Source organism: Spea bombifrons, chromosome 11 (genome assembly GCF_027358695.1).
Source record: "Spea bombifrons isolate aSpeBom1 chromosome 11, aSpeBom1.2.pri, whole genome shotgun sequence".
NCBI lineage: Eukaryota > Metazoa > Chordata > Amphibia > Anura > Pelobatidae > Spea > Spea bombifrons.
The window spans coordinates 21,249,188-21,274,358 of record NC_071097.1 but is presented as its reverse complement, the minus strand read 5'-3'; the positions used below and the strand labels follow the sequence as shown (position 1 = coordinate 21,274,358).

General features: G+C 39.4%; 1 protein-coding gene across 1 annotated transcript in view; it reads left to right on the top strand.

Annotated features, from left to right (window-relative positions):
• Positions 1 to 25,171, top strand: part of REEP3 (receptor accessory protein 3) — a 68,250-nt gene that overhangs the window by 27,623 nt on the left and 15,456 nt on the right. The window lies entirely within an intron of this gene.

Genomic DNA, 25,171 nt, shown 5'->3' with positions numbered 1-25,171 from the left:
TAGATTATGTTTTTCAAGAGTTTGGCCAACATAAAAAGCTTTTCATTATCTTCATTATCAATTCTCATAATTTTTTACTAATAAAACAAAATCCCTGCTTATATCCTTTCAGTAATTTTAGAAAGGACCCCTTTCTTTCTTGGGCGTTGAGGTACCCCAATTGATATGTCATTGATGTGATAACCAGACTCCCCCATAGACAGCCCCAGGCTCTCTTTTTAGCATCAGCTGGAAATGACCATCGAGTGACATGGTGGCCAGCGGTCACATGTCGCTGTGACAAGTCAAGTGGTCCCTGTTGGATACAAATGGTGTTTCTGGATTGTAAAATAATGTAGAGCTGAAACAACGAATCGATAAAATCGATAATAATCGATAACGGAAATCATCGATAACGATTTCCGTTATCGATTAATCGAGTGATCAATTCGTTGTTCAATGAGTGATCAATTCTTTTACTTACCTCCGCGAGCGTTCCCCGCTTCTGCTACACGCTCTGCAGTCTCCGCCTTCTTTTAGCTACGTGACGGATGTGACGCGTTCCGGAGGTAAGTATTCTTCATGTCTATGTGCACGGATCGCACAGAGCCACTCGCACAGAGCGAATCGCTCTGTGCGAATGGAGCCACTCGCACAGAGCGGTTCGCTCTGTGCGAGTGGCTCCACTCGCACAGAGCGGTTCGCTCTGTGCGAGTGGCTCCATTCGCACAGAGCGGTTCGCTCTGTGCGAGTGGCTCCATTCGCACAGAGCGGTTCGCTCTGTGCGAGTGGCTCCATTCGCACAGAGCGGTTCGCTCTGTGCGAGTGGCTCCATTCGCACAGAGCGGTTCGCTCTGTGCGAGTGGCTCCATTCGCACAGAGCGGTTCGCTCTGTGCGAGTGGCTCCATTCGCACAGAGCGGTTCGCTCTGTGCGAGTGGCTCCATTCGCACAGAGCGGTTCGCTCTGTGCGAGTGGCTCCATTCGCACAGAGCGAACCGCTCTGTGCGAATGGAGCCACTCGCACAGAGCGAACCGCTCTGTGCGAATGGAGCCACTCGCACAGAGCGAACCGCTCTGTGCGAATGGAGCCACTCGCACAGAGCGAACCGCTCTGTGCGAATGGAGCCACTCGCACAGAGTGGCTCCATTCGCACAGAGCGGTTCGTGAGTGTGGGTGCAGGGCAGAGTGGGGGTGGGGGTGCAGGGCAGAGTGGGGGTGGGGGTGCAGGGCAGAGTGGGGGTGGGGGGTGCAGGGCAGGAGACTGGGTGCAGGGCAGAGTGGGGGTGGGGATGCAGGGTGTGAGTGTGGGTGCAGAGCAGAGTGGGAGACTGGGTGCAGGGCAGAGTGGGGGTGGGGATGCAGGGCAGGGTGTGAGTGTGGGTGCAGGGCAGAGTGGGTGCAGGGCAGAGTGTGAGTGTGGGGGCAGGGCAGAATGTGGGGGCAGGGCTGGGTGCAGGGCAGAGTTAGAGACTGGGTGCAGGGGCACAGTGCAAAGTGCTGGGTGCAAAGTGCCAGTGCTGGGTGCAAAGTGCCAGGGCTGGGTGCAAAGTGCTGGGTGCAAAGTGCCAGGGCTGGGTGCAAAGTGCAAAGTGCTGGTGCAAAGTGCTGAATGCTGGGTGCAAAGTGCTGGATGCAAAGTGCCAGGGCTGGGGCAAAGTGCTGGGTGCAAAGTGCTGGGTGCAAAGTGCCAGGGCTGGGTGCAAAGTGCTGGGTGCAAAGTGCTGGGTGCAAAGTGCTGGGTGCAAAGTGCAAAGTGCTGGGGCAAAGTTTCTTGAACAGTAATAGTCCACCTCTTTTCAGAATGTTTGGGGTTATTTTGTTTCATAAATATTGTGTTTGGGTTCTTGTACTTTGAAAATATTGTTTTTTATTACATCATAACAAAATAAGAATGTTAATGTAAATTTTAAGTTGTTTTTTAACATCCAGTTCATTAAATTCTTTTAAATAAACGAAAAATTTGCATATTGTTTTTTTTTATCCGATTAATCGATTAATCGAAAAAATAATCGGCCGATTAATCGATTATTAAAATAATCGTTAGTTGCAGCCCTAAAATAATGGTTTGAATGTTTGGCAGCAGTTTTGAAGCTGTAAGATCCAATTTAGCCACTTGGTGCCATAGTTTTTTACAACGCAGTGTGTTGTCTGTAAAGGGAAAGTAAATGCAAATTATACGTTGGCTAAGTAAAGACTAATTAAGTCTGGTTTAGATAAATACCTAAATTTTAAGGAATCAAAGTCTCTGTATTTAAGATATTTGTGCTGATTTAAAAAAGACTGATGGTCCACAATTCAGCCTTAAAGAAATATGGTTAAACTGCATATTAGTGTGTTTTAAAGCACAACAAATATATTTTTACAAGAATCACGGTAATTATAACGCAAGGGCCAGTTTTTCTGTATACCCCACTTCCTTAGGTGTTAAAAGGGGAACTCCTAGTATGAGATTTCTGTATCAGGAATGGACTTAATTAGAACTGGCGATAAGAATCAGCTCAGTGTGGTAACTGCAGAGAAAGTCACCCAAAATATCACACGACTGACTAAAATGGCCGGGTCTGCAGATAAAAGAAGTTTATCGGAACAAATGGAGATAATACCCTTGGCGATGTGAACAGTGTATATAGCGCTGTATTTTATGCTCAAGTTGAAAAGTGCTTTATCGTGGGATTTCCTCTTTAAGGTCTTGGTCTTTACTAACAACGTAAATCGCCAAGTCAGACAAGACATCAACTCACACACCTTCCCTGCTGCTTGTGTGTCTTGGTTTCCTTCATATGGAATCCAACTGTATTACATACATGAAATATTTGCTTAAGGAGAAAACAAAAGGAGAGGTCACCTTAAAGGGAAACCAGTTTTTGAGCGTTATATGTTAGCTCAGTAGCATCCTCCCATCCGCCGAACAGAGATGCCCTGCAGCTGCATTCTTTTCTACCTATTGGCATGGGTTCAACGCACATCAAAGAGGGATTCCTTGGTTACTATATAATAAGCTCCCAGAAGCAGTTAGTACAGGCTAACCCCGTATCTCTGCAATTCTAGATTTAGGAGAGACAGTTTTATGTCCATTGACTGCCGCACCAAAGAAAAATGCATGTGAAAAACTTGCATTCTTTACAATGACATGCACCCCCAGGGTCCAATGATTCTTTCAAATCAATGGAGTTAGACACCCCCTTGTGTCGTAGCTGACTGGAGGTAAATATATCAGGATATACGTTTGGCTGAATCCCCCGTACATTTTCCATGGGGACACCATGGGAATTTTAAGGGACCTCCCAGCTGTCGTATGCCGTAGAGTTCATGTGATGGCTGGAGTGTCCCTTTAAGTATGTAAACATTATACATTATTCCTATTTAATGTTGCAGCTGTTGTGTAATGATTTTACACACGGCACTTGAAAGTGAATGGTGTATGGTTCAGCGTGGTGCAAAAATAGGCAAAATAGTAAATGTATAACACATAGGTATGTTGTAGTGATATCAGTCTACTGTTCTATGGATGAGACGATTTCTTTCCATTGCTCTGTTGCATGTACAAACAGTATAGAACAGTATGTTTCAAATAAAACATGGTTTAGGTGTCGTTTTCCACCATTTACTGTGTAGTATAAAAGTGGCTGTGGATATAACCCTGGTTTGTTTGCGTAAAATCATTAATTATTTACTCATTTTTAGAATGATTTGTTTTTGTAAATAGTATGTAGTAAATTTGTTGAGGTTGTACTATGAGGTCAGCCAATACAGAGAGTAAGTTGTATACCATTTCAGCACGATTAATATATGTGTCATACGGTAGATTGCAGCAAAGGATTTAGAGAAGGGTGAGAATTTTTGGTACCGAATTGTGATTTAGTTCATTTTAGCTGTGGATAACTTCATAAAAAAGGATGTCCTTGCAATTTGCCCATTTATGCCCCCAAACGTCTCGATCATTCAGTAGCCGCTTTAATTAAATATTTAACCTTTTTTTCCAGATTTTTTTTTTACCTTTTTCTTATCCAGATCTGTATTAACAGGTGTATGGGAAATAGGAAAAGGTATTATCTGTTCACTGCTTTGTAAATTACCTTTTGTAGGATAGTACAGAAGAATAAGTGCCTGAAAATAGTATCAGGACATTTCTCCATGGAGACAGGATATCTTTTCTCTGATTCGTACAATAAAATCTCATTCGCTAGGATACAAATACCTCGGCAGAAACATCCGTTATTGTGTTGCCATAGAAACTAGTGTAAATGTAGCATGATGTACAGGTGAAAATTAACCTCTCGGTAAGTGTTGAATCCAAGCTTTGGATAATTCAAATGCATCTCGTGGACAAATTGTAAATATTAAATAAATATTGTTGGGTTTTTTTCCCTGTCTATATTTTACTTTTAAGTGACTCATAATTCTGTTGTATTTTATTTTTTAATATGCTTTTTTGATGTTCTTGGCAACATTTTTCTATTCCACTTTTTGGTCGAATAACTAAATCTTGGCATGGCGACATTCATCACTGTCTTATGAGAAGAATGTTATGATTCTCATTCATTCTTCATGAAACTGTCAAGAAGAGAGACAAAAAAGGATCTTTAGTTTTGAAAAACACGTTTGCATAATGTGAGGATTTGGAAAAAATATAACTGTGTGTGTTCGTGAAAGAAATGAATGTAAATTGACTTAATGCAAAACAGGTTTAGATAAAATAACAGGAATCTGATCGGAAAGTATAAGTAATTGATATGTAGTATGCTTAACACTGATTGCTTGTTATTTGGCCCCTAATTTCACTCTGCCCTGTCTGCTCATAATCAAATGGCTTATAAACATATACCGCTTCTTAACCCCTTCAGCACCGGGACGTACCTGGTACTTCCTGGTTACTGGTCACCGGTAGACCGGGACGTACCAGGTACGTCTCCTCCAAAAAACGCCCCCACATCACCACGATCGCGGTGATCGTGGAGGCGCCGCTGCTACTGTCTGCCCAGGACTCCTGGGCAGACAGCACAGCCTGTCTAAGCCCGCCCCCATGCCTATGATCACTCCCACGGAGTGATTTTGTAGGCAGAAACAGCGATTGCAGAAAGATCTGCAATCGCGGTTTCAGCTGCCACAGGCAGCTTCAGGGAAGGGGGGGGGCTGTTGAATGGGTCCCCACACAAGTGTGGGGACCTGACCCAACACCCCCCTGCTGCCTGATCGCTCCATGAGAGCGTCAGTGCAGCGTTAACCCCTTCAATGCCGCGATCGCGGCATTGAATGCCGCGATCGCGGCATTGAAGGGGTTAATTCCCGTTTTGTAGGGGGCTCTGCTGCTGGTGGTCTGCCTGGAAACCCAGGCAGACCAGCAACAGCAAAAACGAGCCCCCAGAAGTCCTCTGATCAGTCCTGTAGGACTGATCAGAGAGACTCCTCCCCTACAATCTCCAGTCTGTTGGAGATTGTGTCCCAGCTGCCAGAGGCAGCTTCAGGGACAGGGAGACAGGGTTCTTTGGTCTCCACATGAGTGTGGAGACCAGCTCCCCCACCCTCACCCTTCCTCAGTTAACCCCTACCCTCCTCTTCCTCAATTAACCCCTTCAATGCTGTGATTGTGTATGACCCCCATCGCAGCATTGCAAGGGTTAATATTAGTCCCCACAAGCTTGTGGGGACTAAATACCAGTCAATGCTGTGCTTCAATGGAGCATCAGCATTGAAAGAGTTAAAAAAAAAATGTAAAAAATAATAATAAAATTTTTTTTTAAAATAAATTAATTTAAAAAAATTAATAAAATAATAATAATAATAATAAAATAAATAACAGCACTGACCTGAAAGTCCAGGGTGCTTCCAGGTCAAATGCTGGGCTGATCAGATCGCTCCTGGCCAATAGGAGTGATCGGATCATTATGGCAGCCCACGGATGACCCTGCTCTACAAAGAGAGAGGGGTCATCTAGGGTAATTATGAAAAAACAAATTATTAATAAATGAAAAAATCATAATTATTACCTGATCACTTGTCGGTGACATTTTAAGTCGCTGATTATTGATCGGTCTCCCTGATTGATGTCAGCGGCCTAAACCTGTCACTTACAAGTAATCTGATAAAAAAAATATTTTAAAAAATGTAAATGCACATGTTCCAGTTTTGTCCTCATAGCTTCCTCAAATAATGCATGAACCATGCATGTGAGGCCTTGTTGGAATCATGGGATGTTGGTGAACAAAATGTGGTGCTTTCTTCCACTGTTGCACTTATGGTGTGCAAGAAATTCAGTGCAACGTTGAAATGTATGCCTTAAAAACGCAATAAAATAATTTCCCTGTGAAGTTTGGCAGACATCAGTGAAGAAATGGCTAACTGAAAACTGTCAAAACTACCTTGACTTGTCTACTGTTCATAAATGTATACTTTTATGGGGTAATTTACATTGGGGGGCTTCCAAAATCTCCCAAATGGGATATGGGCCCAGGAAACCAATTTCTGAAAATTCCAAATGTGAAAACGAAAATGCGCATGTTCCAGTTTTGCCCTCATAGCTTCCTCAAAAATTGCATGAACCATGCATGTGAGGCCTTGTTGGAACCGGGGGATGTTGGTGAACACAATTTGGTGTTTTTTTCTGCAGTTGCACATATTCTATACAAAATATAATATAAAATCTAAAGCAACATTGCAACATATGCAAAAAAAAATAAAAAAATATAAAAATACCTCAAAATTTGGCAGCAATTGGCGATAAAATCCCTGTTTGAAAAGTGTCAAAATGACCCTAGTTGTACACCTTGATTTATCTACTGTTCATAAATATATAATTTTGGGGGGATAATCAGTATCTGTGACAACTATTGCAGTTATTAGACTACCATGCCAAATTTGAAAAAAATTACATTTCAAAAACGTAATGCATGCCTTGCAATATTTTCCCCTATACTGGTCAAAATAGATAAAAATCCTGGCCATGTTGGGTGGTTTCCAAATCAGGACAACTTAATGAATATATTTGGGATAATTTTTTCCCATTGGTTCAATGTGTGTACAATTTGTATGTATACAAAACTGTAAAAAAATGCATTTTTTTCATTTTTTCCCCACTTTTTCCAGTTTATTTCAAATAAAACAATGTACTACCCAGCTTAATATGGTTTCAAATGAAAGCCCTACTTGTGCTGAAAAAAACAATATATGATTTGTGTGGGTGCACCAATTGATAAGAGAGAAATTACAGTTGAAGAAAGACATGGCAAAAACACAAAAACGGCTCCGGTCCTTTAGCGACACCCTAGCTTAAAAATCCCGGTCCTGAAGGGGTTAAGGATGGTGGGCAACAGTCCCCGGACATCTTTTTTCCATGTGCTGGCGGCTAAATGCTACACACCCAGCGTTTGACGTGACCACAGCGGAAAGCTTTTGTTTTAGATGACATGACGTTATTAAGGAACATTTTCCTCCTCTTGATAGAGAACAGTATATATATTTGTTTACACAACTGAATATAAATTGCTATTTAAAGGTTTAGGGTCACTTAGACCGTTTTCATGGAAAACAAATACATTTCTAGCTGTACTAATTTATATGCCAAAGAACCTTCTAATGATCCTTTTAAACTAAACTTAAACTTGGATTAGCAAACACAATGTACCATTAGAACACACGAGCGATGGGGGTGATAAAGTGCCTATGAATATATTAAAATCACCCGTTTCCAGTTACTATAGTCATTTACAACATAAAGAAATATCTACACTGTATTTCTGATCCATTTGATATTTTAATTGATAAAATTAGTTTGTCTTTAAAAACCAAGGAAATGTCCAAGGGACTGCAAACATTTGAGCAGTAGTGTAAAAACACATTTCCCGCTATGTATAGACACCTTATTTTGACTTTTATGGCTGTACACTCTTACCCGGCAAACATTCAGAGCCCCTTAAAAAGGAACACATTAGGGAGGGAATCGGGACATTTGGATTGTTGTAGCACTTTGTAGCACTTTGGATTGTTGTAGCACATCATTTTTTTTAACCTTTTAAGTATTGAGTTGATTGAGTCAAGAGATTATTAATGTTTTAAATGAAATAAGGTAAAATGATCACTGCTGGTGTATTCACAATTGGTGTTTATTTGTTTGGCTTGACTTTTGCATTGAGATATTTAGTGTAACGTTATTAAGGGTTGTGCTTAAAAAGTGTTTCTGGTGGGAAGTTACAAATTCATTAAAACATTAGTCCAAATTACCGTTCCAAGGTAAAAGTATGAGTAATGGTTCTGTTGGTTTAAGAGTTGAAGAAAATGTGTTACTTTCTTGGTCCGGTTTAGTTTATATAAATATTGGCTCAATGCTTTTAGAAGGCATTAGAAATCTGTCACGTTCTGTTTTCACGATTAGCTTAGTAAAATAAGGCAAGACCCTGCTTTATAGTAATGTGAATAATGCGTATGGGTGTGTTATTTTTAATGGGGGTTCTTATGAATTACACAATATTTTTTAAACTGGTTGTTTTTTTTTGTTTTTCGCTTTTGGGTTCAAGTCTCCTATGCTACAAGTGATTTAGCTGTTGGAATGCGCTTGGCGGAGGGAAGATGAAGGTTGACCTCTGGCTGTTGCTATGTTCGGCCTACTCTGGTTATTGTTGCTAAGGCTTCTGGAGCCTGAAGGGAAAGCTAATGTAAAAGCTGCAGCCCTGTGTGAAATTTCCAATACTGCATCTGAAAGAGCAAAGCAACAAGAGCACAAGGGACAGAAACCACACAGAATACAAGCCATGGCTTAAAAGTGTCTTCTAATTGTTACTTATTTAAATAAAATCTCCCTTTCTCTTTTCCATCCACACATTGAAGGTATGACATTCACTCTGTTCAGTGGCCGTGCAACCCCCTGTTCCTGTCTCCTTGTAACGGTTCAAAATAGTTTAGTAAGGGCCCAGTGGGGTTCAGGTTGGAAGGGCTCTTTCTAAACTATTTTGAACCCGGCATGGGGAGACAGTCTGCACGGTGTGCAAGCAGCCAGACGGGACTCTGCTAAAGAGGGGAGAGGTAAGCGGGGGCAGAAGTCAGGTAGAAATTATTATGTATGTGTGTGAGCATGGATGTGTAATTGTGTGGGTGTATGTGTGGGCATGGATGTGTAATTATGTGTGTATGTGTGTGAGCATGGATGTGTAATTGTGTGAGCACTGATGTGTAATTGTGTGTGTATATGTGTGTGAGCATGGATGTGTAATTGTGTGAGCACTGATGTGTAATTGTGTGGGTGTATGTGTGTGAGCACTGATGTGTAATTGTGTGCGTGTATGTGTGTGAGCACTGATGTGTAATTGTGTGTGAGCATGGATGTGTAACTGTGTGTGTGTGAGCATGGATGTGTATGTGTTTGTGTGTGAGCATAGATGTGTAAGTGGGGTAAGATGGAGTGTGTGCTAGAATGAGTGTGTACGTGTGTGTTAGTGAGTATGAGTAAGTATGTGTAATTTGTGTAAGTGTGTTTACATATGTGTGCCAGAGTGTATGTTGGAAGGGGGCAAAGAAGGCACAGACAAGTTTTGGGGATGGCAATGATGGCACAAACCAGCTGTTAAAGTCAGGGGGCCCCAGGACATCAAGGGCCAGTGTTTTCTAGTTACGCCCTGACTCTGCTTCTTTCGTAAAACTAGGAAGCTGAAAAGAAAATGACCCTATTTGATATGGCAGCTCTGCCGGCTTTAGATTTGCATTTTAAAACTTGACCGAGCATTTTTCTGCATCACAGAGATTCATTATCTGGCCATCCCTGATAGAAATCATCTCAGATTAATTAAAAATAACACGAGGCTGCAATACCTTGTTGTGAACATAAACCGATTCCATAAGCAGGACCTTCATCTAACCATGATTCTGGAAGTAGCAGCCTAGAATAGGTTTTACCTGGAAAACTGTAGCATCAAGAATAATGTACAGAAAAATAAAGCACATATTAAATAACAAGGCTAAATGTTTACGCCTGGCAAAACTACCCTGTCTTGAAATGTTTAATTTCTTTTAAGTGTGAAATACTGTGGTAGTACATGATAAAACATGTATAAGTATGTTTGGAAATTTTCGAGCGGATATGAACAGTTTGCTCCAGACTTTTCTGGTTCTAGTAATGTCAAAACACATATTGTGCCAAAAGGAAGTCTGGTTACGTTTACAATTTTTTTTTATTCACTTTAACAGAGGCCTTCATAACAAGAATTAATTTAATGCAAAATGTATGCGTGTCCTTAGTTAAATTAGTATTTTTCTACTTATTCATTACAGACATTCTGATTTACCTTTAAAATGAAAGGCAAATAATTGTGCTATTGTCCATAAAACCAATTTCTGGAGAAACAGGAAAGTGACCCGGAGACCCTAGGAAGCAACGCTTCACCCGAACACTCTAGGTCACACCTACAGGGACCCCATGACTGGTGGACATGTATATACTTGGAATGAATGTTACACGTGTGTCATATACTTGTCATGTGTCATCATATACTGTGGTCCATAATTCACACTACATAAACCCCCTTGCTGCAGGACTCGCATGTGAAATATAACAATATAATATCTGTTTATCACGTATCTGAACAAAAGACGCCTGGAACAAATGTAAAATCTGAGCAGCCTACTGACCCTGCTCACATCCTCATTAATTTTGAGTGTAGAGTTTTTGAGTGACTTCCTGGAGCTTTGAAATACTTGCACAGTGTGATGGGTGAGCTGCCAACGAACAGAGTAATGAATATGTAATGTTTTTTGATCATGCCGTTTAGTATTCACATTTTCCTCCTATTCAGTACACCATCATTGTCTGGTTTTCAATTTGCTTCCAGCTGCATGAGCCAATATGCAATGAATTCCTAAAGACAGGCCACATGTCTGTATAGTGTTTCACTGGTTTTACCATCCCATTTCCCAACTCAAGCTGTGTGTGTAACTTGCTTCCAAAGCCAATTCTATCAGAAGCTCTTTTGACGCTGTAAATACCAGATGGGGAACTTGCAATGAAATAGTTAAATACCGCCTCTTTGAATGTACACTCAATTTCCTAGCGTTCTAATTGGTGTGTATGGTGGGTGTACAACATGAATGCAATGTATACGTTACAAATCCAGTAAATTGTACCATGGGAAATCCACCGTCCCCACTGTGGATACCCCCCATAAGTAAGGGAGCTGTTACCCCGATGTTAAATAGAATACTTTTGCAACTGAAAACTTTAGAAACATCATTCCAAGTTCTGCTGAATGCTCAAACCCTTCCCAGAAAAAAATATTTATTTACGTAAAGGTTTGCCTCATTCATACGTCTTTCTGGGAACACTTAATTGCCTAGTAGAAAGCACCGTAGAGACTGAAAAAAGCATTTAATTTTTATTTGATTAAACCTTATAAAAGAAATAAAATCCCAAGGTGTTTTTTTGTGCTTAGCATGACCCAAAGTGTAATTAATATTTCATTTAAGTGGAACAGCGCCATTAATAAGAGAGCAAAGAGAGCAATATACAATGGGCCAAACATTTTAGAGCCCAATCTAAACTTATATGGGCCATGGCTACCTGACTCCTAGGGTTTGGGAAGCCCTGTACTACACACTCCCCCCACCAGTTAACAGCTGCTAAGCTAATTGTTACTTTCCGCTGCGTATTGAGGCATTAACAATAAATTTGAACTTTTGCACATCTACAGTGTGAATACGGTTACCCTACCTTACTGTTCATAGGAATTTGCACAGTGGGTGATTATTCTATCCTTGCTGTTTGATGTCATGGAGCGGAGGTGTGAGAACAATGTTGCTTCTAGCTTTAGGTCCTCTTTGTGAGATCTACATTTTTTCTTTAATATCCTTGAACAAACACATTTGATTGACGTGCAGTTTGCAAGATTAAAGTGACATATTATGGAATTCAACACTTCTTAGTGGCAATTCATTTCTGTCCTTTCACTGCTGTTAATTAATCTTCTTGAAGCCCTGAATTTGACCAGATATTTTATTTCTGAGCCGTTTGAAGCCCCTTTATTCTTTTTGTAAAACACCTTTAACATTCCTAATTCTGCTGCAAGTCCAACACCACCTGCAGCCTTTAACTGAATAGCGACTTAAGGTGCCAGTAAACTCTAAAAATAACAGCTTTTTAAGAAGAAAGAAAGCCCAAGATTAGTTTTATAACACCGCAACGTTAGAAGTAGCAGGCTGGTTTCTGAGGGTTCCCATTAGAGTTGGGTGCCGAACTGGACAGAGTAATCTAAAAAGGTCTATGAAGAGCGGTGAGAGAAGCCATGGTTGGCCGCCGGTCTCAGTTGACAGCCCTAGAGTAAACAAGTTGTTTCTCAGTAGAGTTTCAGTTTTCTGAATTTTCTATGGGGCAATAAGTATCCATCAGAGAAGCCAATGGTATTTTAAACGTTTACAGCCTCTTTAGATGATGATGCGTATGCAAAATGCATCATGAAGGACAGAGATGATCTTAATGGAGTGATTTTCAATATGGTTAAAGGGGAATTAATTGCACCCTACATCCTTTGTCATTTGCAGGCATCATATGCTTGGCATCGCAGTTGTCCCTCTTTCTTTGGAGCTCATAATGTTGGGTATGAGTGTATCGGAGGCCTACAAGTCATAATGATGAGTGTACAGGTAGCAGAAAATTGGTTTATAAAATCCATGCTATAAACCAGATACAGTCTTCCTCTTTAACTGTCTTACACAGTTATATTAAAAGCTATCAAATAGTCACAGTCACATCATGCAAACACATCCCCTTAAACAAAATTGTCCTTTTTTGACCATTTCTAATGGGAAGTATGTGAGCTCACCCAGATCCATGCATTCACACACAGCCATTCATTCACACTCCTTTGAATCTGGAATAATTCAGCAACAGCACGTTGAAGTTTCAATACATGTTTATGTTGAACAGAACCAAGGTGAAACCCCAAGGACCTCACAGTGAGTGACTTGCTTTCCTTGCAGGAATCCCATTACTTGTCCCTATGAAAGTAATACAGAGGTGCTATGCGATGATAACATTTGCTGTTTAGCTGAGCGATCTTTCTTTTTCAAATGCTATTTGCAAATCAGAAAATGATACTATGCATGTAATGGTCTTTCTACTTAGCATTGCAAGTAAATAAGAGAGATTCAAATTTAAATGTATCTGTCGGTTTTCATTTACATCCATGTATGTGTGTGTGTTTGCAATTATACTGTGTGGGTATCCTGAGTGTAACGCATGTTGTGAGTATGAGCACATATGTGCTATAACACTTCTCTTCAATATAATATTTATGAGGCTTTTTCTGATGGTTTTTTAAGTGCATTTGTCATTTAAAAAAGTCAGCATGATGGTACAGGCATCTGTGATAACTAGAGAGAATGATAAATATCGAGAGCTGGTGAAAGTAACTTCATACAAGGAAACACAATCAGTCTGTGGACCTCTTGAATCGGCTCTTTAGAAATAGAAGATAGTAATAGTTCTTGTATACCAGATGATGAATGTCATGTTTACTTTTTGTTTTGTCTGCTTGCTGTTTTGGTGGTGGCAGGGTAAATACAAGCGTAGCAACGCATGCATGTGTATGTTCACCAGAGTGCAGTGCTTATCTGGGCCAAAGGAAAGTAGATCAGACAAAAAACAAACAAAAAAAAATGATGACCAAGTTTAGCTGGCTCAAAGAAAAGCAGCTTTCCCTAATCGCTGTGGCTGCTTGGTTTTATAGTGTAGGAGATCAAAATATAAAAAAATACTAGAGCAATCCTTCGACCCATATTCTCCAAATCCACAGAAAGCCAAATCCCCCTCCAAACAAACATAAAACAAAAACCACCACCAAGTAAAAACACTATTTGTGATTGGTGATTGTGGAATTTTATACTCATGGCTTCCTTGTCGGAACTTTGTAATGTGTCCTTTGCCCCTTTGATGCCTGACCTTGTCATCCAAAAAAATGTACTTTTCTGTTTATGTAACTTCCACTATTGGGAGATATAGTAAAGAAACGTTACCGTGGATTAGTGTTAGAAGATTAAACAGCCCCATAAAAAGTCCTTTACCAATAAACAGAGGTTGGCGATGGCCTCACTAAAAATGTATTTAAAGCATATTTTAATATGTTGTGGTTGATGGAGACATGGGAGCAGATGGGAGGTGTTGAGTTGCTCATTAATAAGGTGATGGAATATTTGTAATCAAACTCTCGTTAAAGGGAAATAATCACATGCAATTAAATCTGCTCCTAAAAGACCCAGATTGCTGCATATGCAGCCCCTCCTTGGAGAATCGTGAAATGGTTTATTCATCCATGGTGCTGGTAATCGGTGCGCAGTCTGTATTGGAGCCGACTAATGCAATGCAGCACTGCCTTCCCTTTGTGGCTGAACAGGATTACTCTGTATGAATGTAAATTGTGTGGTCCATGTCTGTGGAGCGGCATCGCATTGGAGCTTAATCAGCAGCACAAGGCTGCGTTTCATTAGCAAATACCAGTCCTTGCATCTGCTTCTGGAACAAAGGCTTGAGTATGTTTAAATAATGACTCTGCAACGCAGGGACTGTAGTTACGCATTAGCTGTAGGACCACGTCCCAGAGCTAGGGATGGGAAGGGTCAGACCTGGCACTTGCTGCATCCACTAGTAAATTATGTACTATTAGGTCCACTTCCTGAGGCTAAAGCGTGACCAGACGAGCGATCGCACAGCTGTAATCCTGTATAACAATAGAGTTACTGCTTTTTCAGTATAGATGAGAAGAACCAGTGATTCAAACATTTTGTTGCTACATAGAAAAAGAGAATGACTCCTTATAATGTATAGTTTGGATAGGGGAGCGTTGGAAGCCCTATTGAAGACCATGCTAGTGAATGCACATGCGAAAGTAACTGGAGTTGGTAACTGGATGAAAAATAAGTGAAACACTACTCATACTAACATAGAACCACAATTTGTTCTGATGATTTAAAACCCGGATCTATAGGACAAGGAGTGTTGACGTTCAAAACCTTCCATGGATATGCAAAGTGGGGAAATTTATTTAAACATTAAAGTGAATGCGATGGCTGGAGTGTCCCTTTAACAAGTGATCTTGAATACACAGTTCCAGTAAAAATGTTACTGACATTTTGTTCTGAATGACCATAATTTGACACAGTGTCCATTTAATTTGAAACACGTCCCCAGCATGAATGGCCGTGTAGTTGATTTGATAGTAGCTGTGGTTTCTGTAGGATGAGGATGGTTTTATATATGAGCAGCTGTGTAGTTTCGGTCTCTGAGGCTTTTTCATGTAAACCTTTACTGACCGTGGCTTTTGGATGAGCAGAGGAGGTCGAGTCTCTGTTTGGCTTTGTAATCGAATTTGTTTTTTATAGGGTTTGTTTTATGTGACAAGTTGTCACCGTGCTACTTTCCATAAAGAAGGCTGTCAAATTCATGGCCTTAAAAGGGACACAGTGTGTTAAATTATATAAAAGCTGTTCTCTGAAGATGAGAGAAGGTTAGGTCCAACAAACAATACATCCCTTTGGATTTAGGTAGTTAAAGAATACATCCCTTTGGATTTAGGCAGTTAAAGAATCCATCCCTTTGGATTTAGGTAGTTAAAGAATACATCCCTTTGGATTTAGGTAGGCTGCACTTGCCAATGGGATCCATTCACTAAAGGGAGAGTTACCGGGAGAGCTTGTAGGAGAGTTGAGTTTCAGCTCTTTGACTTCACTATGTACTATGAAGGTCCAACCGCAGTGAGCTTCTGGTACATGGAGAGCCTGGTTGGCCCTGTGTAATGCATTGTTAATTTAGTGAGATTTTGTTCATCCATTGAGTTATCATTTCCGGGGGGGGGGGCAACTTGGAGATTGCTGGGTGAAGCACGGCTACTCCGGGTCAATTTTTCCTTTAAATGGGGGTGTTTCCCGCTGCCGCCTGCGTAAACGCCCCCAACCTCAGCAGGACCTCCCACCGACCTCAGCGGGACCTCCCACCGATGTCAGTAGTCGGAGCCCAAAAGTTCCCTGGTATGCAGACGACAATTGCCCTTCATAATGAATAGTGAAGTCAGGGAGCTGAAACTGAAATCTCTTTCCAACTCTCCCTTTAGTGAATAAACCCATTAATTTTTTTTAATTCTGCCTGTACACCACATTATATCTGATAGCAAAGATTGTATAATCTAATCTGAAACAGTGAGCTGACTCAGCACACGACAGACAATGCAATTTTACATCTTTACAAAATAATTACAGTATAATTTACACATTAAAACAACCCCAGCACTGTCAACCACTAAAAAAATATAAATGTGTCGAATGCATCATATTAGCTTAACCCTCAATTTGGATTCCAAAATTTTTTATTAGATTTCCAAAGCAGCCAGTAAATGTAATGCTATGGGACTGTTAGTATTTTTCGGTATTTTTTACTGCAGTCATTTTATGCACCCCAACACATATGATAGCTGAGAATCACCTTTTAAGTAATCTTTTACCAAAGATTGATCGAATGAGACACCCCATGTGAATACGGAGAGTGTGCTTCCTTCAACTTCAAAACAGTTGCAAAATACGGACAGTGGATCCTTTTTCTTATTTGTAATCGGTAATGGATGTTGTAAAGTAGCCTTTAATCAGTCATCGGTGACGTTTCCCTTTTTTCTGTGGCTTTTGCCAGCAGTTGGCTATTACAATTCTCTTGTAGCTCTGCATTGCTAGACCTTAAGATAAGACAGATTTCCGTCAGATTAAAATAATAACATGGTTTACCTGATGCTCTGTTTTTTTTTTTGTTTGTTTTTTTAATCTTCACATTGTTTCTCGCACATTGTAGATCCAAAAAACCTATTAAGGTGTAATAATTCTACAAATATTTTGATTGAACTGTGAGATATAGGTCGTCACTTTGACTTTACGATAAATACCAGTGTGACCTCATCTGGCACTTGGATTATTTCTACAATCAGTGTGTTCTAGATTAATTCTATTAATCTAGAACTCCTAACATGTATGTATTTAACCCAGTGAGGGGCACAAGAGAATATAAAAAAAAAACCAATACCAATATGACTTTTATGATTTCCTCAACTGCCGGTGGTTTATAGAACACACAAAAGAACCTCCGGCGGCCTGTGATTGTTTTCATTTTCTTTAAGCAGCTCATACAGGGAATTTTTTTACAGACATGTCCAAGATGAACTGGTTTACAGTAAGGTCAACAATTAATCATCACTGTGCCTGGTGGTAATTTCAGATGTTTATTCATTTTATTTTGCTCTCCGAGGCTTAAAATATCCTTTAATTCCTTTGAGAGACTAAAGAGACAAAAAAAAGGTCATCACATGACTGTCTGGCTTTCTGTTCACATTGAAAGCTAAGAAGTCTTTGTAAACGTGGATGATTGCAAGTAATAGAGCAAGTAGTGGCACGCACAGCGTAGTGTACACATGTGGCGCGCAGAACTCTAGCTTATTTTCTCAAGGGTTTGTAAAATGTGTTACATGTTCCTGTTTCACAGCCCATTATATTTTTTTCTTTGCCATATTTAATTTTTTTGTGTAAATAAGATACATTATTCTTCTATATATTGCACTCAGAATCAGTAGTTCACCAAAGCCTTGTCATTATCTGCACCCCTGAAAACAATAGTGTCTCCCTTTGGGGAGTCTATGCATGGTGTATGAACAGGGTCTCAGATCTTCTATGTTATTCTGTACATGGTTGGAATGCCGCCTCCTCTGTCTAAATGGTCTGTGCCGTGCCAAGCAGTCTTCATCAATTGAAACTGGCTTAAAGATGACAGACGCTAAGACAGGTTTCAGGAGATAGCTTGACATTTCAGGAGAAAGGCCCTTTGGACATGCCATTTGCAGAAATGGACCACATATACAGCAGGTACATTCATTTAGCAACTAAAGGCACGGAACGGCATCACCCCTGCCAGAATAACGTTTAAAACTTGTTTTTTTATTCTTTTAATGGTTGCATTTTTTTCTGGATTGCTAATACCAAAAAAATATTGGCGAGCTGAAAGGGGAAGTCCCGTGGGAAACAACAATTTTCTTCTTGATCACAAAAAAACATCAGCAATATAAATTAGCTTTGACAAAAACTTGGTTTTATTTCATTTTGCTTATTTGGGCGATCATTCCCAATTCAGACACCACACTGAGCTGATTTTTTTTATAGCAAAGTTAAAAGTCCTCTGTCCCCATAGACTTTCATGAAGTCAGAGTCTCATTATCGGCTATTAAGACCAAGCCTTTCCAATATTTACCAAAGGCAGTATAGTCTGGATTTTGTTCTACTAGATTAAGCTAGTATAACAGAGCTGGATCAAAGGACATTATGAGAACAATAGATCATGCAGACACTAGAAGTGTGTTTAGGTATATTTTTGAATGCTTATCTGTATCTGACATTAGGAAACGGCCCCCCTTTAAAGCGTAATAATGTAGTTTAGTGACACACAGGCTGTAGGGTTTTCTGCTGATGAGATTTAGGCATCTGCTGTATCTGACACGTGCAAATCCCAGCAGACCTAAAGCTGATTGTTACTGCTAGTATACAAAAAAAGCATCGCTGCGTTTTATAAATAACCAAAGCCCATCTGAAGAGAGGACCATTAGTGAATCTCTGCCTCGTTCATTATTGGTGTACATTTACACTGTGTTCTCCTTCTAATGGCCATAATTATATAAATGCTTTGCAAAATGGCACGGAAACTTAAGGGCAGATGAGAGCAGGTTGGTCTGTCTTGTTGGTTTTAGTTACATTTATGAAAGGGATTTACATTGTGGCAATACACAAAGTGAGTTTAACGTAGCCATAGGTTAAAGCTAGATAAAAAAATTACCTTTTTAAGCATTGGAAATGTTGCATAAGATTAACCCATGTTTGATTATTGTTATTGATTATTAAACCAATTAGACCAAAATATTCATCTGCATTGGGTGATATGTGCGTAAAAAGATTAATAGAAGAGGCGAGTACACACTGGGATCATGTAAATATACACCTCCAACTCATGGATGTCCAAGTACATTTGCCCCTGTGGTTTGGAATCAGGTGCCAAAAACATAATTGAGCAATTTACTGATCCCTAAAAAAAATAACACAAAAACAGGCACTTTAATGTTGCTGTTCTTGTGAATCCTCCCCCCTAAAACATTCATCACAATATAGATACAAAAGTAATTTTCACTCCGCCTAAATCCACTAACATATTGACGTTGCAAACTTTTCCTTGCAGTCTTGATGGATATAAGGATTATTATAGGATTGTGTGATGAGTTAGGTTTCCTACTTGCCTGCTAGAAGAATAATTGCTTTCTAAATTAGACTGTATTCCATATAGGTTTTTGAATACCTCTGGGACCCCCATTCTCCACCCATTTCCAATTCCTTGATGACTTCCTTACTATTCTTTTTTTATTTTTTACTGAATAAAAATGAATTTTACATTTCCTCTCTTGTTTTTTTAATTTCATTTCTAGATTTTTATTTTTTATTTTTTTGATCTATTTGGAAGGTTCCTTCTTATCTTAATAACCTATCTTCCTCTGCTACTTCTGATGGTACCTGCTCTCTCTAATTTCTTGCATAAACCTTTTTAATCCGTATCTGTCCTGTGATCCATCCAGACATAGCTATCTGCGTTAGGGTTTCATCCACATCATAGCAAAAATTTGTGACTCCTTTTATAATAAATTATCACTGCCTACCTGCAATGGAACCTGTGTTCTCATAAGTATTCTAAATCCATGTTCATACATATGATTAAATGAGTTTTGTGCTAAGGCTCTGGAGTTAGTTGAAGGTATTATTTTCTATTGTGCCAATATAAGGTAAAGGTGTAGTGTTATGTATGCTTTATGGACCTCAGATTTCTCAGAGTCCTAAAATGTTGGCCCAGCAAAAGCTATCACCTTTGACCAAAGACTCCCATCTTCGCATAGACCAATACAGTTATTTAAATTTTCTGTGCCAAAGCTCTTGATTATTATCTTTGATTTATATAGCGCCAACAATTTATTCAGCGCTTCTTAAAATACATATATTCAAGGGGTACGACAAGACAAGAATTGACAGCTCTTGCATTTTAACTTCATTTGTGGGGCCTAGAAGACCATTAGATCTTTTGTTTATGTTTATTTCCAACCATTTGACTGGTTGAGAATTATAAGACGTACATTAAATGCATGGCCAGTCTTGCTTTATCACTCTGCATAGAACAGAGAAGGAAAAGGAGACAGAGGAATTTGGGTTCAAAAGAGGACCTGCTCCACCTAAAGGCCAGATTTCTTTAGTGGTATGCATTCATTTTATGTAATTTATCACATATTTTAATGAATTAGGCTACAATTTCAGCAGCCTTGTAATTGAGAGCATTTTAAGTTATATTTTGTATTTCTGTCATTTATATTGAAATCATGACATTCATATTTATTTTTCTTCTGAATAACACCTTTTCAACCTGTTCTTCTGTGAAGGAGTTAAGTCACAAAATACATTGTGAGATTTGTTCTGACATTATATCTAATACATTTTATATGTGACCTATCAGGAATCAGCCGGAAGATGTTTGAGACACAAATGGAAAGATTAAGGGGTGACCGCTTCAGACAGAAACCCATGAAATGACTGACATAGCATTTAAATTTAAATGGGTTTCCTCAGCTCAGGTTAATGTTATCGACCAACAAGTTGGGCTTCTGCCTGCATGATTATTACTGTGCAATTATGTCTCTCTCCTTGCCACATAACCGAGATTGTCAGCGGTAGAAGAAGCTGTATTATAAACAAAGCAAATGTACGCTAAATAAGTCTGATTTAATTGCGACATGTACTGGGATGAAACGTTAAGCACTCATATACCTTACACACTATGTGAGTATCAGTGCTAAACTACGTAGAAATAACTATATAGATTATTAAAGGTGTCATTTTTCTGTTTGGTAGAAATCTTAGGTAAATGGTCTGAAGCATGGAGGTGCACTTAATTAAAAATCGTTGTCTCTTTTGTCTGTATGTATGCCAGCTAAATAGTTAGCATATGTATAGGTTGATCCTTAATAGTAATTCTGATTTTTCCGCCTGTATATTACTGGGTACCGTGGACTGTTGGCACATCCTTTTCCCTAGCGATGGTATTCAAGCCTTAATGTGTTTTCGAGGTGTTGGCCGTATTTGACATCTAATGCATTATCTGTGGCCATAACTGTCAGTTCTTGGTTATCACAATATTCTGGACAAAAATCTGTATTTCTTAACTATTTGACAACTGCATACCGGGAAGCCAGGAAGAAAATGGTTTAATACTGTTAACATGTAAGAGGTGGTTTGAGTTTGGCTACTAAGGTTGTAGTATTTATGGTTTCTTAAACCGAACAAGTCAGCCAGCAGGACAATAGAGAGAAAGTAGCACACGGACAGGCTTAAATTATCACCCCAAGCAGGGAGCGAGTTCACAAATAGTTTAATTGCAGGATTAGAGCTGCTGCATACTGTGTGGTTGCTGAGTTAACCTCTACCTCCAAACACAAGCCTTTGTGTTATTTACCAGTAGACTCATCTCATCATTTTCCATTTATACCCACATGTTCTGAATTCTGAACGTGCAGAAATCACATCCAGAAGACTTACTGTAACCTATTGTGTTTGAGGTTTAATTCCTGCTTGTGTTACAGCTGTAAAGAATGTCGTAGGTAGTCCAACTTCCATGCTACGTCTATGGACTTCTTCTTCATTACTGTTCTTGTGTAAAATGTTCTATCTTTTGTGTGCAGCCCTCAGTGTTGTTTTTATTACCGCATCCTCGAACAGAAGTTGGGGGAGCGCAAGGTCTCTATCATCCACCAGCTCTATGATTTCATCATGGAGGAGTGGAAGAGGACTCCAGTGGCAACCTGTGAAGGTCTGGTGAACTCCATGCCCAAGAGGGTTAAGGCAGTGCTGGAAAATAATGTTGGCCACACAAAATATTGGGTCCAATTTGGACATTTTCACTTAGAGGTGTACTCACTTTTGTTGCCAAGGTTTAGACATTAATGGCTGTGTGTTGAGTTATTTTGAGGGGACAGTAAATTTACACTGTTATACAGGCTGTACACTCACTACTTTACATTGTAGCAGAGTGTCATTTATTCATCGTGTTGGACTCTGACTAGCGGTGGGAATGGGGCTTGGCCATTTCAGAAGGACTGGGATCAGGCAGGACCCACCTGCCCCCCATACCACCTTGTGGGTGCTGCAATAGAAGGTTTGCACGACAAGCATCCTTGGCCAGTCATAGGAGATAAGAGGATCTTGCCAACTGGTCTATGATCTCCACTGCCACAAAACTGGCAGGAACTGTTACCTCCATGGCTTTTAGGAAAGCTAAATTTGTAAAAAGTACCTGAGGTTTACAGTCGCACTGATTGTTTTTGAGATAAAAAGTAAGAGCTTTCCAACGTTCTAGACAGTGTTATCTCTCTCGTTCTTCACTGTGTTAGACACCCCTATTGCTGACAAATTGCCTTTTCTCATTTGGTATTGTGTTATTATAGTGTGATTTGTTTTTGATGCTACTATTCAAGCATGAAACAGTTACAGGGGAAGCTTTGATTTTTGCTGCAGGGAAATCCTTGAATGATTATAATTTTGTGTCTACATAACTTTTACATTTGCATGATTTACCATACATTGTACCATCTATTCTTTTTAAGCTTTTTTTCCTCATGAAAATGGTTCTGTGATCTCTGTGAAAGAAAACAAATTCTAGAATGTGGTTTGTTTCATGAATATTTAATTGCATAAAGCGAAGTATATGTTCTGATTTTAAATAGAGCTAGGTAATCGATTTATAAATAATTGAGGAGGTGTCGCAGATTGAAGAAACATCAAGTCAGAACTTTCTTCTCACTTTGTTATCATTATTCATATCTCATAAATATTTATATGTTATAATCTCCCATCAGCACAACTTTAACTATACCTGACGTCTTCACAAATAGCGTGTATTGGAAATAGCCAAAGAATAGAACAAATATCATTTTGCAACATGATTATTTTTTTTAATTTACCTCTTACACAAAACATTAATTGCTTAAAAAATTAAAACCAAATATAAATTCTAATTGCAGGTATTTAATTTCAAATAAAATGTAGAGGAGTTGTCATTTCATTATTTTGCTCTGAAGGTTTAGTGACATAAAAAGACAGAAATGTCTTTTGTGTTTTATAAGAACAGCCTGCTTTTCTGTCACATTACAAGCAGTCTCTTAAAAAATAAATAAAGAATTGTTTCTTGGAAGAATTTGGAAATTCGACCATGATGCGTCCACAAAGTCCCAGTTTTCACACACTGCCCTGCTGTCCCGGGTAATTGCCCTGCTGTCCCGGGTTATTGCCCCACTGTTTTTGTGGGCAGCGAGGATCGTAGTTAAGTTAAGCAGATCCTCTGCTCTCCTCCAAAATGGCCCAAATTGCTGCAAAACCAATGGAGATGTGTGCCGCAGCAGCACAGACCTCTATTGCAGCCATCAAGAGGCCACCTTACAATGCTCTGCAGCATTGCCCCCTCCAGCCCCACCCCTTCCTGTCTCTAGCCACACCCTACAACATTGGTGTCCTAATTTGAACACTGGAAATAGTTTTTTTTAAAGCCACATTTAATTACGAATCGGTTAACTTTAGCCGCGGTCTAACTGAATTTACTATTCTTTTCCCAAGATTCCTGATGTGCCGACGGCGCTCGACTCTATAAATAAAGCGATTTAAAAATTAGACTTTCATATGCTGTGAATGACAATTCAGCCTTATCTTTCCGGAAGATTTATTGAGAAAAGAATAGAGAGAGAAACAACGTTCCATTAATGTCATGGTATTAAGACAGTAATGGGTCATTACAGTTATTGATGTTGACAGTCACGCCGTCATGAATGCATGGAAAAATGATGTACGTAATTAATTAAAGGCACTTTCACACCATTATATATGAAAGCACAAGTTCTAAAGTGAGCCTGCTTGAGAGTTAAAGGGCTCACAGAATCCCTGCAAAAATGTGTTTATCAATATAAACATGTAAGAAACTAATATATATTATGAATGCGTGTGTAAAGGAATCTTTGGTTCTGAAGACTCAGAAGTCTTCTGCTAAACCAGGAGATGGTGTGTTAGTTCTTCCACCATGAGTTAACAGTAGGCATGAAAAGCCCTGGCTACGCCTTACCCCACGGCTATGCCATTATACAGCACAGTGGAATATGATGGTGCTATATAAGTCAATGGATAATAAGAAATGTGATAATGCCGCTGGAAAATAATAATAATAATAATAATAATATATCAGTGTAGCATTACACCTTCAAAAACAACACTAAATGAACAAATAAGGTGATGACCTAGCGATGAGTTAATTTGTGGGCTTGTGGAAGGTGGTACAATTCTCTTTTATGGATTGTTTTGCGGCACTGGCATAGTTCTCCGATGTATTTTGCTAGATTTCCCTGCCTTTTTATAACACTTTTACCGCCTCTCCCTGTCACTAAGGACGGCTTCTGCTTTAATGTAACAAATGTTGTCGCACAATAAATTTCTTAAGGAAGCTTGGATTAGTAAATTATACATTGTCATAGACTTTTATTTGTATAACTGGGTTAAATCCTTTTTGTGAAGAGGTTGTTAAAGTAAAGACACACTTTATATTGTACTATATATAAATGCTCCTGTCTGCAGCTCGGTGAAATTCTAGCACTCTTGATTGGATAAGCTTTAACCAATTACATTTCAGGACCCATTCGCAGGCGTGTGTAACGCTAACAAATGCATGGCTGTTAGCCAATCAGATTGGAGTGAAGTAGCTTGGCACACCGTAATCTTGATTAGACTAAGAATGAGTTGGGTATGAAACTACTTTCATCTGAAGGAGCCAGACCGGCTTTTGTTTTGTATATTCTATAAAAGACATTTCGATAAGCTTTTCCATCAAGTTGGATCTAATTATATCAGAATATGTTGGTGCTCACCAGTAGTAATACTGAATTGTCCCAATTATAGGTCATACCATTATAGAGTTTATAGATTTAAATTAGGGGGGCACCCTATAATCTGGACAATACGGCGATGGTAATCTGTGGCGTTATTACCGATTCCCTGATAAAATATATAATGTACAATAAATTTATAAGGTGCAGCCACTCTCGGGGTTGCTGGTGGACTGGCAAATCCCTAAGAG